The 16324-nt window shown below is 38.0% G+C and overlaps 1 protein-coding gene across 6 annotated transcripts in view; it reads left to right on the top strand.

Moving 5' to 3' along the window:
* Positions 1 to 16324, top strand: part of LOC114240441 (phosphatidylinositol-3,5-bisphosphate 3-phosphatase MTMR3) — a 110779-nt gene that overhangs the window by 28905 nt on the left and 65550 nt on the right. For 4 of the 6 annotated variants that reach the window (XM_089733764.1, XM_089733765.1, XM_089733766.1 and 1 more), the window contains exon 1: positions 9102 to 9302. The exons of 1 other annotated variant lie outside the window; for it this stretch is intronic. The gene's annotated coding sequence lies outside the window, so the exon portion shown is untranslated. Of the gene's footprint in view, positions 1 to 9101; positions 9303 to 16324 lie in introns of those variants that run through there. One more of the 6 variants, XM_089733763.1, reaches the window with a different exon arrangement.

Raw genomic sequence — 16324 nt, 5'->3', positions numbered from 1 at the left:
GACCTACCACGCGTCACTCGACGAAACCAAACAAGTTTCCATTCTACAGAAATGTATCCTTAATCACTCTCACAGACGGTTATGTGATCGTTTAGGTGTTAAAGATTCAGAGAAGCTAACTATTGCTCAAAGGACCCATTGTTATTGAAGTTTTTTTCTACTACCCGCTATATCTGTAGCTATCACAAGATATAAAAAAAAAATCAGAATCGCATTGACAAAGAAAAAGATAGTGCCAATTGAAATGGCAGAATAATGGCTCACAATATATAACCTACCACCAATACTAAAGATAACATTTAAATGGATAATTGGAATATGGACTGAATATTACCATATTATTTAGGCAGGATGCTGTAACTCATGGGCTAGTTTTAAGGTTAGGGCATTAGGGAGTTTAAAAAAATAGGACAAATTGTTCAAATATTTCGAGCTTACTTGAGGTCAACAACATTAAAAAACTGCTAATTGGCTTCTAACCCTTATTGCTACTTTTAAGCCAACTGCTATTGTTTACAATTAATTGTAAATTCACTGGATTAAAAATATCTTAATTAAATTAAGTTAATCGCTCAAAGGGAAACTCGAAAGTATTTGGAAAAGTATTGTAGAACAAAAAGCGATTGTAGATATGTGTCCCGATACGTAAAAATTTTTACAAGTGGTTTTCAACGTTGATAAGTGAAAACATTTAAGGAATTAGATAAATTAGATGGAGCTATTGTGAGCCCGTATAGAGACCACGGAGCTCATGATTTACCCGCTATTAACGTATTGGAGCCAATGTCAATGCAAATGGCAAGGCCATGATGTTGAATACTGAATCGTACCGTACAACATCTGTTCCACCCTCCAAACCCGAACGCTCAACTGGTTCGGAGCACAAAATAGGGAACATGGTAATACCATGCGGGCTGACATCATTGTTGGGTACACAAATTGATAATTTAGCCGCTTTTATTTTTAGTACACGAAACTGAGTGAGATGGTCATATCATCATTCTATACGAATACACACTATACGTATTTCCTTAAGGTAGCGACAAAATAAAATTCTATGACAAGTAAATAAAAAATATTATCGTGTCAACACCAATCTTCACCTTGAACTCTTTTTTTTTTTTCATTAAAATACATTGTAAAGGAAGTTGTGCCCGCTGCGTACGTGACGCACAACACGCGGTTGTTTTCTATTCCCATTTCCTTTCCAACTATTTTACGGGTTCGTCCTCATGTCGTCTTGTTAATGACACGTCAGAGCGACTTGTGCTCCCCTGTTCGTCAGTTGGTTCGGGTCGACGCGATCAGCTGTTGTCGTTCTCGAAATTTCTACGATACGAGCCGCATTGAGCCCTTTTTTGTGAGTACTACTATCTTTGTCACCTCGCTTCATTTATCTAACTTTAGTAGTTTACTTAGATAGAATCGAAAAAGAAACGACTTCTCAATTTGTTGAAGTACCTTCGGGATTACGTATGACCTCAGCTTTCAACTATAAACCACGTTTACTTGCCGGAATTACTTTATTTGTTTTAGTTACACATTGCCTGTGCAGTACAAGTGCATGGAAACTATGTTGACAATGTCAAGGTCATGGACACCGACCATTCAAATACTTTATTGCCTTAGATAAGCGAATGGCCGCCCGGTGTTAAATGGTTACGAGAAGCCGATAAACGTCAGAAAATTATTACCACGGTCCACTTCGAGACCGAAGATGAGATCGAAGTCTCGGTTGTAGTGTAGCAATGACTGTTACTTCAAACTATTGGATATTGGCTTTTGGTCTGCCACCCTTGCGTTTAGCGCCATCCAATCAGCTACTGCTCAAATTTCGTAAACCTTCCATCGTTTGGAAGTAAACCTTGCCAGCAATTCTTATTACTTATTCATATTTAGTTCTTTATTTATCAGTAAAACTTTTTTTACGTTTCCACGGAATTCTATAAAGCCATTCAACTTAATACCTTGTATTTTTATTAACGATAATGCCATCATGCAAATCACCGTGGGACTGGGAATGTAGATATGAAAGAAATCATGCATACATGTATCGCGTTCATTTTTTTTTAATAATTATAATATTAGGGGTTATTCTTATGAAACTTACGGTGTGAATTGAATTGTAACTGTACAATATTATGTTTACTTAGTTCAGCTGCATAATTTTAATAAATAAAATTTGGATCCAGACGCCTTTCTTTTCTGAATTACACTAAAAAACTGCATTAGTCTAGAAATTTACAAATATTCGGAACAGAACCAACATTTTATTGGTGGCAGGACGTATTAAAAGGCCTCTTGGGTAAATATTACCCGGCCTGTTTTGGCTGCAAAAGAAAAATTGGCATATTACAGTGCTATCGAGGCTAACACCTCATGGTCTTGAGTTGAGATATCACCTTTTTTTTAAATCATCATGACTATTACCCAAAACTTAGGGCTTTTCCAAAAACTATTTACATTTATGGTATGTAAAACAAATTAATATCCCTTTGTCTGCGTAAACATTTAATTAATTTAGAATTGTATTACCCTAAAATCAGATATTGTAAGAAAGAAAGAAACCATTTATTCGCTGAGCATAGTGAAAATGTACTGTGATTAATGTATTTTTTTTATTAAGATTCTGTTTACACAAGACTGCCACACGTTTACGGAAGAACCAACAGGAAATGACGATGCGACCAAATGCAGTCAAGATGACCTTCCCACCATTAACGATATGGACAAGTAGATTTTACATTGCGTTTTAAATATAATCTTGTAGATTTACAGGTGTTTAGCATAGAAAAACGTATAAAGTTGATTTGCCAATCACTTTCAAGTATCCGTCATTGGATATCGAAGTTAATTCTCAAAATACACTGTTTTTGTCAGACACATTGCTTCATTTAAACTGAAATTAAACAATAATAATGATGGTTGTATTAATTTTATAAACCGTGGCTTCGAAAATCCGCATATATCATCATCATTATCCTGCCCTTCTCCCAGTTACCTGTAGTCGGCACAACATGTTTTCTCCTTCCATACTCTTTTATCATATACCGTTTCTTCGCTCACTCCCCTCTTACTCATATCGTCTTTTACGCAATCCATCCATTTCTTCTTAGGTCTACCTCTTCCTCTATATTCTTCCACATTCATAGTTAACATTTTCTTACCAACCTCATTTTCATTTCGTCTCATCACATGTCCATACCATCCCAAACGCGCACTTCTCAGCTTCTCTGTCACAGGTGCCACTTTCAGACTTCCTCTAACATATTCATTCCGTACTCTATCCATTCTCGTTACTCCACACATCCATCGCAACATTCGCATCTCTGCTGCATGCAATCGCCTTTCATCCGAAAATCCGCATATATATTAGTAGAAAGTTCATATAGGTATATTAGAATTGAGATGTTGAAGGTAATGTAAACGATGACACGATGATTGTTGAGACCCACTCACTAAGCGGCACTTTATTTGCTAAACAAATAGAATGCTTGACAGTGATGAAGCAAGAAATGTACATACAAGATACAAACATACCCTTCTAAAATCTTAAAGAGTACTTCGTCTATGAGCTTACCGCGATCTGTGAGAGAGAGAAAGGCTATAGAGGCCTATAACTTCAATATAGTATAAGGCAGGAGGTAATTGATTTTATCTATATATAAATCTTTAAGTGAACGAGTCTTAGAATGTACATTAAGTTCTATTTATAGCGTGAAACGCGACGGCGAGTCAGGATTGTTTCTGTACTGGATATTAGTTCCGATCTTAAATTACTTTCATTATTAATTACATTAAAAATACTGACGTGTAATGTAAAACGGAATGTCTTACAAACTGGATCCAATATTGATATTTCGTATTGACCACGGACTTATTGTGAGAATTTATGAGTGTACGGCCCTCACAGTCGCAATAACTTAGAACACCAGGGTAACTCACTCACAGTCTTATATTGTAATAGTAGCGGTAGGACCTCTTGTGAGTCCGCACGGGTAGATACCACCGCCCCGCCTATTTATATCTTAAGGTGGGTAGCGCATTTACGCGGTAGATGTCTATGGGCTCCAGTAATCGCTTAACACCAGGTGGGCTGTGAGCTTGTCCACCCATTAAGCAATAAAAAAAATTAAAAAATTGTACATTGGACTTTGTAGCCGGAAAATTTTCGTGAATTTTGTGCAAGAAAGTGTAAGGATGTTTATGCAAGGAAATCGTTCAAACAATACTACAAATCACAATACATACGCGTTAAAGATACACAAAAATCGGTATTGATTTGCTAAATCGAACTTTTAGTGTTTTATATTTAAAGCCATTAGGTCTCGTGGACTCAATCTGGTAGGCCATGAGTAGGTTTGCTCAAAAACCCCACTAAATAGTTTGAATGTATCATCACACACACACACTAAGGTGTAGATAAGAAGTTTAATGATTTACCAATAACATACAAGGTTAAATTGTCACGCCTTTAATTACGATTACAAGGATGCAATAGATAAACTGTATTTAGATAACAGCCTACAAGTGCCGAGACCATTAGCGTTAACGATACCTTTTACTGGGTGAAACGAAACAAGGAGATCAGATACGAAGGCACGTTTCAACTCATTAAGTAACAATGTACACGAGGTAGATGCAGGAAATGTAACTATTGTACATTAGAAACGGTAAATGAGTTCTTAAAGTTGGATAGGAATCTGTTCGTGTGCTGTAGTTGTGGCTATGAGAGAGCAGGGATATCATAAATCGGTCACAAAAACACTGCAGTGGAGACCTCGTACTAGACGTCGTAACGTGGGAAGACAGCCAACGAGGTGGACCAATGACCTGGCCAAAGTGGTTGGCAGAGACTGGACGCACGGGTAGTTACCACCGCCCTGCCTATTTCTGCCGTGAAGCAGTAATGCGTTTCGGTTTGAAGGGTGGGGCAGCCGTTGTAACTGTAGCTATACTGAGACTTTAGAACTCATATCTCAAGGTTGGTGGTGGCCGCGTGTCTGGTTGTAGTGTTGACCGCGGGAACCCCCCTACTCTGACCGGGTTCTGACCCCGGACGGAGATCGGACGTCGGATGTAAGAGTGCAGGCGAGTCGTTTAGTGGGTGGGCCCTAAAATCCTTGGGCCCGCGATCTGCTCTCAACACCTGCAGATCGTTGAGTCTCACATACCCCGCGCGCCCCCTAGGCGCGGGGACCTCGTAGGAGGTTCGGATCCCGGCCCGAAAAAAAAAAAAGGTTGGTGGTGGCATTTATGTTGGAGAGCTCTGGGCTCCGGTAGCCACTTGGGTAACACCAAGTGGGCCGTGAGCTCGTCGACCCATCTATGCAATAAATAAACTTACACTCAGCATTGGATGCACACGGGTTGAAAAAGAGATCGCCGATCCTCTTTGAGTCGCATTAGCATCACCTTATTCTTGGTCTTCGAATTGAATTTTAGCAGTCAGACGTCATCCTGGAATTTTAATGCGTGTTTTTGAATATTTTGTAGATCACAGTCTTACGGTCTATCCGACTAATCTAATTTGACCCTGACAATTCTGCGAAGGCATGCCGGTAACCTTCGATGATTTATTCACGATTTTGAGTGTCAGGAGAACTAATTGGTTTATTCAGCCTCAAGTACCGTAGGCAAAGACAAGAAATTAATCAAGTACCATATGAAACTCTGTCAACCAATTATTTTTCTTTATAACTATTTGGGAGCCTTAGTTTTATTTTGGTGTTATTGATTTAAAAACATGGAATTAGGCAGTTTTTTCTGTAAAAATGTGAATAACAAAACAAAAGAGTAATATATAAAACTAATCTTAATCTCAACACTGATATACATATATGCACACGATGAAATCGAAGTAGAAAATTGATTTAATTTAATTATAAAAATTGTAGTTACGACTCGCCCTACCCTTTTCATGATTGCAGATACGAATTTACCTTTGAATATTGTATTTTTATCATATTTTATTAGAAAGGATAAAAATAACCCAGAAAGCTTGTTTCGTTATGAAGTCTTCTTTACAGAATTACGTTCGCCTATGGCTTTTATCCATTTTTATTTAGTCTTATGCCGCTCACCTATCAGCTAGTTTGTAGCTGGAATAGCCCCTCAGGTTACCGGCGAGAAGGAAATAAAAGCAAAGCAAAATGGTGATGATGATGGTGATGTTTCCTTTCCTACCGATACCCCTCGTTTGATAACGGACCCACAAAGTAAATTAATATTTTTTTTTTTTTTTTTTATTGCTTAGGTGGATGGACGAGCTCACAGCCCACCTGGTGTTAAGTGGTTACTGGAGCCCATAGACATCTACAAAGTAAATGCGCCACCCACCTCGAGATATAAGTTCTAAGATCTCAGTATAGTTACAACGGCTACCCCACCCTTCGAACCGAAACGCATTACTGCTTCACGGCGGAAATAGGCGGAGTGGTGGTACCTACCCGTGCGGACTCACAAGAGGTCCTACCACCAGTGATTACGCAAATTATAATTTTGCGGGTTTGGTTTTTATTACACGATGTTATTCCTTCACCGTGGAAGTCAATCGTGAACATTTGTTGAGTACGTATTTCATTAGAAAAATTGGTACCCGCCTGCGGGATTCGAACACCGGTGCATCGCTTCAACACGAATGCACCGGACGTCTTATCCTTTAGGCCACGACGACTTCATAATATCATGTGTTACGTCTATAACATTTCTGTGTAAATTCCAGGGAAAAATACTGCATAAGATATGAATTAAGTAGTTAGTTAATAGGATTGTGGACGGTATACTCACTGCTAATAGACGCGGAGGTATCTTTTGAATACTAATCGGGCGTTAAGATCTTCTGAACTCTCAGATGTGCAAGTAAGTTCTCGGTGTATGTCAATAGATAGATGACTGCATAAGTGCTGATCGATTTTGACTGATCTAAAATATTCTGCACCAATCTAAGATATTAGTAAAATAAAAACAAATCGCTTAGACGTATTAGTGAATTCGTTGTTGCTATACTTTTGGTTGTGTGAAAATGTGTAATTTTGTACCAGCCAAGCGCTTCCATTTAGTTCGTGCATAGCCTCAAAAAAAATAAAAATGACCTCCGCACGGTGGCCGGCAAGAAGTGGATGAGGAGAGCAGCAGACCGGGCTCAGTGGTGTAGATTGGGAGAGGCCTATGTCCAGCAGTGGACGACTGTGGGCTGTTGATGATGATGATGATGATAGCCTCAAAAGACAAATACTTTACTATCATGGTATTTGAACTGTGCCAGAATAATAGGAAAAAATTGTGGCTAGTAATGGGCTATACTCTTTTTTTTACAATAAAGTTACATGTTCATCAAATAACACCGAAATTTAGTTACCGTTCTTATATATTTACCCATTTCACGACCACGGCTCTGCGTAGTTATATTTAAATGTCGAGTCTGATTATATCCTCATTTTAAAATGTATTTCAGTAGTGCTTGTTTGTTGACAACGGTCCGGGAACGTGGGCGCGTAACTGTGCCACTGCCCACTTCACTCGCGAGGAATCTTTCATGAACGATTACATTTATTTGAACTCTTCCATTGCTTCTTTCATGACAACCTCAATCTAATCAACTTCCGATTTCGCCAGTAGTGGGTGTGATCGTATGCAATCGTTTAGTTGTCAGCGTTGTATTGGAAAGATTAACATTTGTCAGTTATCAATGCCTACCTTAATTTGGTGTTATTTCGCTTCCTACATAGTTTAGATCTCAATTCTACATTCATTCTCTTTTGTAACAGTGGCAACATCGACTTTGATATTTAAAAATATTTGAAATATTGAAATAGACATATCTGTTGGATTTATTAATTACATTCCATTATTATACTTTCACAATAGCGCTACTGATTGTGTTACATGACGTCAATGTTTCATTCGAACAACTGGTGTAGGTATATGTGAATACAAACCTTTGCATTCGATTTCAAAGTAAATATTTTTGTTATCGCTTTCATTGTTACGTTTGTCGCTATGGTGATTAAAACCGTGCACGCCACTGCAATCTGGCATTCTGCGATAAAAACAATGGTACAAAACCTATTCGTTTCATCTTTGCGTTGATATAAATTGTACATATTCTCGTTTAGCTTTTGTTTGTTGGTATAAAAATATAGCATTTAGTATTGCTATCTGCCATCACCCTTAGATATGTTCTTATACGGAAAGATAACCTTGAAGCATCCTATAATCAGATATTAAGGCAATTGCACCATCTGTCTTTTCCAATAACACGTCTATAGTAGAATCACGTGCTCTAAATATTTAGTCAGTACTGTGGGATCTTTTAATCTGGTTTGTATTCAATAAAACTATACGAAGCTCTCGGAATCGTTTGACCTCTTTACGATCGAGCGCTATCTTCACATACCATTTTAATAAATCATATTTAGTTGTATTAAAATCGACAGGCAGACAGATAAAAAGTATTGATGGTCAGAAAAGGACATCTGTATTCAAGCATGTGAACCTTGCCTTCATTTCGTTTCTCATGTAATTTTGTCCGGGGCACTGAGCCCTCATGCGATTTGGGACCGAAAGGAAGTAGGTATAAACTTTGTATCCGCAGAAATTAAATCTTAAGCGCTTGCAGTACCTTTTACAATGTAAGGATGCATTATGAACAATGGTCATGACCCATAATTTTTTCATGCCGGTCCGCGTGACTCATTTTTCGATTAATCCTTCCTGCTTAGATGACATCTAGAGTATACGAGTTATCTTATCTCGTAAACAATGACAGATTGAATACACTGATTCACTAGATAGAAGCGCGTGTTTGTTTTCAATGATTTGTTTATTTTTAATGAGATTGATTCAATTTGAGCTCTAAATGCCTATAACTATTTTAAGGTATTAAATTGCCAGACCCTTGTGACATTATTTTAAATACTAGTAATTTCTACGAACTGTGTTTGAAAAGTGTGGATGTTTTTTGCAGATATTGTGTACGCGCGTGTTCGATGACGTTGCACAATTCTCGGTTCGCCTGCATTAGTAGCTTGGAGACGCGGTTCAGACGCCGCCGGTGTCCCCTCGCGATTCGACGCCCCTGCCCCCCGCGGTACTACCGCGCCTCCAGTTGCTCCGCAGCTGTCGCGCGCGTCGGTCGCGTGTCTCGTGCGACTTTGCTACCCATCCACCGTAATATGGATATATACCACACCCGCGCTCTTATCGAAATCCATTTCGCATATTTGTGGCTACGCGAAGTTTCCGACAAACGTAAATGGATTATTTTGTAGAGTGAAAACGGGAAACAAAAGTTTTATAAGGTCTGCTCTGGAATTTCTAATATGGCAATCGTTGGCGCGCCGACGTGTTCGGCACATGGCTTCATAATAATATGGTGCTTGAGGAAATTACGTCACGATCTACTACAGTGTTATAGTATTGCGAGAGTGTAAACAGTGTTCTGTTTAAGTTAACTTTATAACTAAAAAAAATCTAATGAAATAGAGGCAGATAGTTGATGGCGCACTCGTGGCGTCCACGTTACACTATGGCGGGCTTATAGTCGCATCCATTTCAACGAGTCATTTTCTGTAGTTGTTTATCGGAATAACTTTAAATACATTCCGGTTTGAGTAATTGATGTAGATTTTTAAAATAAATTGCGAACAGACGCGGATAAGCATAGTTTGATCCGAAAAATATAAACAATATTTTCTTAGTTTAAGTATATACATAATAGGGAATAATTCAAATTCTTAAACCGCATCGAATGTAGATATCGCTTTGTTCAAATTCAATGTACGATTTCGTCCGAGGTCACGAGCTTAAGAAATCGTTGGCTAATTGGTTTGGTACCACCAATGGATTATTTGAATCAACACTTCATTCCAAGTTTATCTAAATAGTTGTTACGAAAACGGGATTGTGTTTTTAAGTTGATTGTATTTTTGTCTTTCGTATTGTACTAGAATAAAAATCCTTGGTCATTCCACGTTAATTTACACAAGTCGGGTCGTATCCGTCCAAGAATTCTAATGTGTGCGCAGCGTCATTGCAACATGGCCGCATGGCCTACCACAGTATATTAGTTCAATCTGTCTGCGGAATTCACATATAACATCTTCTGAAATTTATGTGCACCTAGTACTAAATTCCGTAAGATAGAAAAATGAAACTAGCCAAATTGATACAAAACAAACCATTTCAAACTAGTTTTAAATATTTAGATGATTCCCAAACTTCTTTTGAACATGTGTGAGTAAAAATGTGGTTTTTAATACATACACATACTCCATTTACCTCGTACATTTACGTCTGATCTCGATGAACATGGTTCGTTTACCTGTGCAATAATAATGACAACAACATGCTAATTGTTGGCAAACACGCAAGGAATCTCAATTAATCTAATTAAAATATATTATGTCACAGACATGATTTTACTACTCAAATCCTTTATGGAACATAAAGCTCTAAAACTTTGTAGTATTTACCTTGCCTGTTCTAATAATTTACGATATAAACAATAGTATTTTAAAAGGATTGCATTGGTATCGTAACTTTCTCGAACGGCCGATGATGCTTAGAAGGTTAGGACCGCATCGGGTAGGAGGTTATGCAATGGATAGTTGCCACGTGGCGCTATCCCACCGTCTGCGCATGTCTCGCTCAGATCATGACATTGCACTCTGGGAACACCGGGTCCTACTCACGCCGACACTACGACTTTCTCTCTCACGATCCGAACGGAAACTCATTGTAGTAGTAGATTCTATCAATGGAAAGATATTTATACAGTTTTATTTTTCTGTCGTAGCTAATATTTGTGCATATTTATTGCTTCGTTGACAGACATATGCTCTTTTACAAATATAGTTTAGGTTATGAGCTGTTAAAGAAACTATGATAAGAATTTTGTCGTTTTAAATCATACTAGTGGTCCCACAGTCGTCGAAATTAATTAATTGAAATTGTAAGTTTGTATACCATTATGATTCTGTTGTCAAAGAAAGATCACAAATTTCGCCAAGACTAACACTTTAGACAAATATTATTATAATAAAGACAAACATTATTTAATCTATTCCCAATTTGACCACAGACTTTAAGTAATAAGAAAAGTTTGACAATAGTCAAATAGTAGGTATATATGCATGCGTGTGTTGTGTTTGTCAAAGACAGGGTAGTGCGTGTAATGTTTTTTTTTACTGATTAATGTATTATTTATGCATAATTTAAAAAAAATTATTAACATTCTGCACTCCTTCTCTATTCTTTATGAGTGTGGGAAATTTCATACTCTTCTGTCCGCGCAATTTTCGTAAAAAAGGGTATGAAGTTATTGATTCACGTATTAATATATAGATATTTTTTTCTTCAAGTCAAAAATTGGATATGATATTTCCGACTTAACCCCGCGGTTGGAATGTGATTGACATTTAAATGAAAGGTTTAACTGGGCTTCTGTCTCTATAGCTATGTGTCCCAAACGAGTGGGTGGATAATGGATCGATTTTAATGCGTTCTATTCGACATTGTTCTTAGGTTATTCGATAAAATTTTATTACGCTTATACGCAAATAACTCTTACAAGATCCATTTCTAATTGTAATGAGACTTAAGCAGACCACTGTAAAATTTTGCGAGGGGTATATTATTTTTTTAATGGTTTTAATAGGGTATATAGGTTAGGACGTAGTAAAATTTCACTTTCACCGTAGACGTAATTAAACACGTGGCTCGCATTTAGTGCGCAGGTCCGCAAGTCCCAGCTGTCTTCTTGGAAAATCGTTATCGTACGCCGCATCCACGACACGTGGCCTAATATCGCCGATTTGATTATCAGAGGAAACTTTCACTGTCCAATGAAATCGAAAACAAGATAAACACGGGAGCCCGTAGACATTCACAACTTCAATTTTTTTTTTTTTATTGCCCGTGTATGCTGACGAGCATACGGCCCACCTGATGGTGGGTGGTTACCGTCGCCCATGGACTTCAGCAATGTTAGAGACAGAGCCAAACCGCTACCTTCCCCAACTCAACTTGTGACGCGAGATTGGAGATTCAAATTGCGTTGTTGTATTAACGGATGCCTTACTTTTCAAACAGGAACTTATTATTAAATACTTCTTTACAGAAACAACCAGGATATTGCGTTTTTTGTTTTAATACGCGTTTATATATTTAAAAAAAGAACATCACATTTTATTCTTATCTGTTTATAGATGATGATATGAGAATGTTTTTGAGTTTTTCCTTTTTGCTTAATTTCACTATTAGGTACAATGATCGAAATGCATTTTTTATTGTGAAATTATCGCCAAATCGAGAATACATTGGAGTGAGAATAACAATCCAATAATAAGTTTCCCGGTCCAATTACGAAGATATCTCACATGACACTGGAAAGGAACAACAAGAGTAGCTGGCAATTTTATAGGTTCCGGTCATCGCTTAACATCACTTGGGCCGTGAACTTGCCTGTCTTATTAAAGAGTTCGCAATTTGCAACGTTAACTCTGATACGAAATATTGTACACATATCTATCAATCTATTACTGGTGGTAGGACGTATTGTGAGTCCGCGCGGGTAGGTACCACCGCCCCGCCTATTTCTGCCGTGAAGCAGTAATGCGTTTCGGTTTGAAGGGTGGGCCAGCCGTTGTAACTACACTTGAGTGTACTCTCAAGGTAGGTAGCGCATTTACGTTGTAGATGTCTATGGGCTTCAGTAATCACTTCAGTAAACACCAGGTGGGCTGTGAGCTCGTCCACCTAAATAAGCAATAAAAAACATTGAAAAAATCAGATACTGTAGTCTCTAAAAATTAAAAACAGAGTAATGACACAGAATCTAGTTTGTATTGAGAATAAGTTCAAGTAAAATTGCGTTATATGTTTACTTTACAAAGTTGACATATTCTTGTATTATGTAAAATTTATGAATACAATCAATTCCATGTAAAATACTTAATGTAAATAATTTCAGTAGCGTTCTTTTCAAACTGACTGATAAGCAATAATATAAATAAATGACACACATACACGCATTTATTCTGTACCTAAAAGAAATACAATAAAATATTAAGATTACATACTAATGATACAAAATAAATAAAAAGGAAACAAACTTAAACAGGATGAATATATAATAAATGCACTCGAAATCATTTTTTTGTCCTTGAGGACCGACGTGCATTCGGCGCACCTGATGATAATGAGTGGTTACTGTCGTTCATAGACGTCAGCAGAGCAGCAAGGGCAGAGCCAAGCCGCTGCCTACCGTTAAGTACTCTCCACAAGCCTCGTTTAAAGAAGGACATATCTTTGCGCTTGGGAAACGTCGTAGTGGGGAGCTCATTCCAAAGCCAGATGTTACAATTAAATATGCATTATTAAGGATAACTCGAAAATAATCTACTGATCAGATCTTAATCAAATTTAAATGTGATTGATTACCTGAGAAGCACCAGCTTTCAGAATCGGTTTATCTAGAAATCAGCTCAGAGTTAACACATACAAAAAAAAACAGTCGAACACAGAACCCTTTCATTTTTAAGTCACTCAAAAATTTTTTTTGTTAAGTCCCTTTTGGGTAAAGGCCTCTTCTAGATCTTACCATAATTCTCTGTTTTTGCCACATCAAGCCAGTCGGTAGTTATGGTACAAAGGAGGATTTGACCATCTTGCGTTAGTTTACCAATTCTCCTCTTGTCACTTGCGCCTGTCTATGTTTTTACCATTTCCATTATCATTAAACTTGATGACATATTATTAATAAAAATATAAAAGTAATTTAAAACGTGTATGCCGCGTGTCTAATCATTATCTACACAAGCCCAGTTGTGCCCCACTTCGAGAGATAACACTTAAACAATTGATATAAAAACGATATAAAGCTCCTCACAGAACGAATGTAGATACAAGTGGAAATGTTTCACGGTCCATTTTTAATACACCTTGAACATACAAATTTCAGTTTAAATCTGCTTATAATTTTTACGAGGTACTGGAAAAAATTGCCTAAAAGAAACTGCCGCCTATGTCGATAACAGGCCACTGGTAATGTCATTTTGCGTAGGTATAGCCGACAAGTTACCGATTGTGAATACTGGTGAACTCTTGACAAGAGAGAGGCAGTTAAATATCTCTGGACTACTAGGGCTGTAAAACTACTTCCATTTATATCTGAAACTTCATTGAACTAAGTTAATTCGTCAAAGATCTATGATGCCACACTTGCTTCGTAAGTAGACTATAAATTAAACAATACACAATTTGTTTTAGGTTTCCAGTAATTTAGTCTATAGCTGACCATGCTATTGACATGGCTATTCTTGCACATGGTTTTAGGGTTAATATAGTTCATTAAGTTTACTTTCTTATCCCTGTCCTAAAAATTGCAACATAAATCTTAAGTCGTAAGACCTTGTTTAACTTTAGGGTCTTTTTGGCCTTTTGAGCCAGGTCTACTTAACGGGATCTGACACCCGTGGATTTGTTGTCTGTGTCAGTGAGGATGTCATGATGGACGGCAGTTAATAGATTAGCTGTCTGCCTGACGTCAAACGTTCCACGAGAACAGTAGTCAAGGTATAGGAATTGGTGGGAGCTTTGACTAAGCAAAATAGTTGGGTGTCGTGACGGTCACAGTTGCATTCTCTTATCTACGGACGGATTGTCGCGAACTCGAGTTAATAAAAGAAGAATATTCTATGGGAATTAAAAATATAAATTATAATAATTAATTGAACACGACAGAGTAACTAAACTGTGCTTTGGATCGGAAACTTCAACGTTTTTATCGCAAAGTTTTTGGGTCGCGGTCATAGCGAATGTTTCTCGTGCACGAAACTCGAGTTATGGAGTTTCTACTCTTTTTTTTTACGTTTGTTTAAAGGTAATCGTCATTAGTCTGCTCAGTCAGACGAGTCGCTTTCGTTGCGGTGTTGTGGATTTTATTATGCGTAGTATAATACTTACTACACAAAGTCTTTATGACTATATTAAGACGGGGAACATTGCCAAGATATTCACGATTGACCTTACAATTCACGTGACTTCACGGTGCATGTTGTGTATATGGCGTTTCAAGTACAATGGATAAATGCATTTCCTTTGAAATGCCAATACTGCTTTCTCTGTTGATATCCGTTTCAATACGAAGGGTCGGTATGATGTTTATACGTGGCAAAGAGACTTATATAGTTTAGATCACTTTAAAAGGAAAACTAGGCCCGATTGATTTCAAGCATGTTGTGCCAGCTGCGAAGGGCTCTTTCTTGTTAGATTTAAATTGGAAGTAATATCTCAATTGAGGCCGTCAGCACCAAAGTGACTTAACCCACAAATTTCATATTCGTGCTTAGATAATGTAAATTAATTTAAAACATAATCAATTTTGATGCAAAACCGGCCTATCCCTAGTTTGACCCATAGGTAACAGATGGCTTTGTAAAAATTTATATAAACTTAGGCTACTTTTGCGCTGACGGTCTCATTTCATGACTGCTCGATTTTCTGCTATTTAAAAATAGAAATAAAATTAATAATGAAATTACTATACGGCCGTTTCACTATAGGATTTTCAAGCAATGTCGTACCGGTTTGATTTGATGACATTAGTTTTATAAATAAAAGTGTCTGTTATGTTTTACGCTTGTGACCTTGATCGGTCAAGTCCAGTCGGCCTTGCCAACGGAGACTGTCAGATCCACGTCCGCTTTGATTACTGCAGCCGCGCCGCAAACCAGCTCGCTGATATTTATAACATGTGCGAGACTACTTTCTCGGCCACTAATGTTTGTTAGAAGCCCGCTAACGAAGCGCGGAAGTATCCGACGGTATTCAACATGCATAATTGCCTGCGCTCGCAACTTTAATCATAACTATTCGTTTCATCTCATCGCTGCCGTCATAGCTTTTATGGCCTTGCTTTTTATCATACGTCGGTCAGTAAATATCTTTGGGTTTTAACAAAAATACGTTTTAGGTTGGATGACGTACTTGATATTTAGCCGCAGCCGGGGCCCGGGCAGCCGTTTTTTTTTTTTTTATGATTGAGAGCTTACTGGTGGCTCGAAGGCCTTTCCAGTTTCACCAGGACAGGTGGGCGAGCAAAGGCTCAGCCAAGAGGGGCGGGATTTGCTAACAAATGCCCGAGTGCCTCCGAAGGAGACCTAACAACTCAAGAGCAATTGTTTCGCGAATGAATCTACTACCGGATCGGAATCGCGACCCGCTGAGAAGATCCGGCGAGAAACTCAGCGGGCTGATGCATGGGTTAGGTTGCACGTCGACCTCTTTGTCGAGTTCGACGAGTACGGTTACCGGGGTCCCT

This window comes from Bombyx mandarina, chromosome 16, assembly GCF_030267445.1.
Source record: "Bombyx mandarina strain Sakado chromosome 16, ASM3026744v2".
NCBI lineage: Eukaryota > Metazoa > Arthropoda > Insecta > Lepidoptera > Bombycidae > Bombyx > Bombyx mandarina.
The sequence above is the reverse complement of the archived record's forward strand: the minus strand, read 5'-3'. Positions and strand labels throughout refer to the sequence as shown.